Here is a 4,477-nt window from a genome sequence, read left to right as displayed (position 1 = left end):
TAAGTCTGCATAACATATCAGGACAATTTCAACTCTCCCATTTTAATATTTTCACACTGTGGATCATATCACTCATTTAAATCTTATCATTTCTCTTCATTAAAAACTTTTTGCTCTCCTTTCAAGGTAATATCTTCAAAATAAAAGATTATACCATATGCTTATTCTTAAAAAATTATGTGTTTTAAAAATTTAAGTCTTAATTTAATCCTCTCTTAATCTGTACTGCCCTACCCTGCTTTATTCCCTCTGGCTGATTTTTTATATACTTCACTTTATCCTCCAATCCTTGCTTAGATTTTCAACTTATATTGACCTCTTTAAAATCTAGACTCATCTATTAATAACATTTGTTCCCAAATGTTATTGGGAACAAATATCTCCTGTGTAGTAACTATCTCAATTCTTCCTTTTATTTTACTTCTTTTCTCACCTGCTGCATAAAGTCTGTTTCACCCTACGTTTAGTAGGAAACTACACAGTTATGAGCAACAAATGTAAAAGGCCTTAACTTCAAACAGATGCTCAAGTTTTTAATTCATTTTGAACATCATTGTTTGTTTTAATAATGGAATTTAATAATTTAATAACATAATTATCTTTTCAGCTTAACTATCGTAACCACAAAGATGCTGGGTGTGCTTCCAGTTCTTATTCTCCTTTTCATTATTAAGACAGATTTAGAAATACTATATGTTTATATATATAAACATATAAAACTATAGACTATTGGCAGTATGTAGCTAGATATACACAAATGTCTATAGTACATAACTGAATGTGTATAAGTTCTTATGATGTATGGTTAAATGCATAGCAATGCATACAATGCAGTAAAATGTGTATAATTAATCACTGCAGATGGTGACTGCAGCCATGAAATTAAAAGACACTTACTCCTTGGAAGAAAAGTTTTGACCAACCTAGATAGCATATTCAAAAGCAGAGACATTACTTTGCCAACAAAGGTCTGTCTAGTCAAGGCTTTGGTTTTCCAGCGGTCATGTATGGATGTGAGAGTTGGACTGTGAAGAAAGCTGAGCACCGAAGAATTGATGCTTTTGAAGTGTGGTGTTGGAGAAGACTCTTGAGAATCCCTTGGACTGCAAGGAGATCAGCCCTGGGATTTCTTTGGAAGGAATGATGCTAAAGCTGAAACTCCAGTACTTTGGCCACCTCATGCGAAGAGTTGACACATTGGAAAAGACTCTGATGATGGGAGGGATTGGGGGCAGGAGGAGAAGGGCACGACAGAGGATGAGATGGCTGGATGGCATCACTGACTCGATGGACATGAGTTGCAGTGAACTCTGGGAGTTGGTGATGGACAGGGAGGCCTGGTGTGCTGCGATTCATGGGGTTGCAAAGAGTCGGACATGACTGAGGGACTGAACTGAACTGACTGATGGAGTTATTATTAGAAAACTCCTAGAGCATTTACTTTAAAGTTAGTCTTGTTTTAAATGCTTAACATATGTCTAGAAAATTAACTCCAGTAAAAATTCTATGAGGTAAGTACTCTTACTATCATACTTGAATGAAAATTGAGGAAATCTAAGAATAGGGCAATTAATTAAAACTGACCAAGGCCCCTCAGCAAATATCAAATGGTGCTGAAACTCAAATTCAGGCAAGCTGCCTCCGGTATTTGTCCTCTTTAATACACTATGCTATACCATGACATAATTCAGAAAACATAATTTGATTTCACTGACAATTGGAGAAAGAATCTCAGGTATAAATAACAACTATAAAAATACTGAGTTGGCCAAAAAGTTTGCTCAAGTTTTTCTGTAAGATGTTACTAAAAACTCCAAACAAACTTTTTGGCCTACTTGATACTAATATTTACACTGAGGAGTTACATAAAGTTTCATAAAAGTTTTGTGTTCATCATCCCTAATGAACTTCAAATCCAAGGTAAATAAATGTTGTTGAATAAAGTTGAAGTTACGATACCAAAAATATATTACAACTTACGAGGTGCTTCACTTTTGTTGAATAACTAAAAAAAAAAAGTTTATTGCCATTCAGAGAGTACTGAATACAACTCCAAATTGGGGAAATTTTTTTGTATTCCTTGCCATGGGAAAGGCAGTGGCCTTTCCCATGCTGAGTTTCATGCAGCTTCTTTTTTATGTTCTTGCAAAAAGATGAATGAGATGCAAGTCAAAGTTACTTTCATTCATAGTTGACAGGCAGAGATCAGTTGACCTATTTGCTCCGTCATCAGAGAGAAGAGATGAGAATTGTGATAGAATATGTGTCTTGGAGAGAGTCTTAAGAGCCTTACTTCAAAGAAGGCTATTCTTTAAAATAGAAAGCACTGTAGATTATGATACAAGGTAATATTCAACCTATTCCAATTCATTGCAGATATATCTTATTTCTTTACACTGGGCTCTCTTGTAAAGTATGGTATCCAGACTGTGAGGTGATAGAAAACAAATGGACAGAAGAGTACTACATAAACTTTCACTCTTTAGTTTTATAACTTTTTTCTTTGACTTTCATAGGAAACAAATTCTAAATATGAGTAATTGACTCTTCAATTTCCCAGCCTTGGCTTCAAATCTATTTTATAAGCTTCAAAATCGTTTTAGTTTGAACAATCAAAATAGATGTCATACATACTTAAAGATTTTTTTAAATCACTTATGAAATCAGACAGAGCAGGTCAGGTACCTTTTCAGTACGTGTATTAAGTACACATTTAAATGATTATATATAACATTGCCACAGTAGGCCTCTCTGCCATCCTGCCATCTTCATGTTCCAATACATTTATAAACCCTTTTTGCTATGCCTTTCATAAACCAGCAGTGGTATCTGTTTTTGTTTGTTTTTGAGCGTTTCAATGGTTTTATTGTAGACAGCATGAACAATTTAAGCAGATCATATAAAAATAAATTAGAAACTAATGAAAATAGTCTGTCCTCTATGAAGAGGGGGAAATGACCTGGTATTGGGGGAGGGAGGAACCTGCTGATGGGGCTGCGTCTCCTGAGCCAGGCGGGTGGGGGCCCAGGCCCGACACCTTCTCAGGATGTGGGCCGACCCTCCGCAGACAGGCCTTACTTGGCTCCTGACTTGCAGGCACTTTCTTCTCATTCTACGTGTCGTCCTGTTTCCTCCCAGCAGTTCCCAGCATCCAGACTGCCCGTAGCGGCGGTCCAGACCATGAAGGGGGAATAGCCCCCACGACCGCCCCCACCCATGTGTTGGCGATGCTGACCCTCTTGAGTGGGGTGTAGCAGAAGGTGTACCGGAAAATGTTGAAGAGGCCCAGGGCGCCCGTGAGCAGGTTCACGCCCCAGGTCAGCAGGGCAACTCCGGGAACCACACAGCATGTAGCGAAGGACAAGGCGAGCAGCGGGCTGATCTGTCCACGAACCAGAGGTCTGTTCTTTGTCTTGTTCATGTTTGAATCAAACGGAACCTCAAAAAACTGATTGATGGAGTTGGCATCGCAGGAAGCCAGGCCTGTTCCAACAAAAGCAAGCAGTAAGCAGGAACAGGACCAGTCAAAAGGCGATGGAGCCAGGACAAAGCCGGCCGAGGTGGTGCTGACGACCAGGGCTGTGAGTTTGATTTTGGACAGCCAGGCCAGAATTCCTGGCAAATCATCTGCACGGAGCTACATCTCTTTCCACTGCTTCTCTTCTTTCATCTCTTTCCCCAGAACTATGGAGCCCTCAATTACTGAGGTGGGTTCTAGTTCTATCAGTGCTTTTTCATTTGGCTTTCTGGGCAGAGACAGGCTGGGGGGTACAAGAGGTCTCATCTTGCATATTTCGGCTTTGGCCTCATCCAAAGAAGTTTTTTCAAGGAAGGGAGATTCTGCTGGTTCTGGCTTCGGTTTTATTTGCTGCTTGAGGCTTCTGTTTAGTTGTGTGACATACATGAGCTGGAGGAAGTTAACGTGTTGAAATGTGACCCACTGCTGATTGATGTTCCTGAGAAGATGCAGGAATCTACGAGGTGACTCCCGCGTGGCTCTTCTTTCTAGATACCAGATGCATCCTCCTCCCCATCCTGTCAGGAGGCGTGAGGAGAGATGTGCGGGGATGCAGCCATCACACAAGAGTCCAGCCGCCCCCTTGGAGCCCCGTGTCCTCTCTCCTCACCAGTTGCTGGGCGCCGCCACCTTCCTTCCCAGCCCCTTCGTGGGAAGAGCTATTTTTTTTTTTTTTTTAATATGCAATATACTGAAAGTTCGGAGAAGGCAATGGCATCCCACTCCAGTACTCTTGCCTAGAAAATCCCATGGACAGAGGAGCCTGATGGGCTGCTGTCTATGGGATCGCACAGAGTCAGACATGACTGAAGTGACTTAGCAGCAGCAGCAGCAGCATACTGAAAGTTAAAAGTTGTACATGTATTGATAAAAGGATTTTCTCCTTAATCAAAAGAATGGTGAATGTATAAAGTAAATATTACTCAACCTTTAAGAGAAGCTGTGTTTTCATTCTTGCAC

General features: G+C 40.3%; 1 pseudogene; it reads right to left on the bottom strand.

The window, feature by feature from the left end:
• Positions 1 to 3,107: 3,107 nt before the first annotated feature.
• Positions 3,108 to 4,077, bottom strand: LOC102275396 (protoheme IX farnesyltransferase, mitochondrial pseudogene; annotated as a pseudogene).
• Positions 4,078 to 4,477: the final 400 nt, after the last annotated feature.

Source organism: Bos mutus, chromosome 5 (genome assembly GCF_027580195.1).
Source record: "Bos mutus isolate GX-2022 chromosome 5, NWIPB_WYAK_1.1, whole genome shotgun sequence".
NCBI lineage: Eukaryota > Metazoa > Chordata > Mammalia > Artiodactyla > Bovidae > Bos > Bos mutus.
The sequence above is the reverse complement of the archived record's forward strand: the minus strand, read 5'-3'. Positions and strand labels throughout refer to the sequence as shown.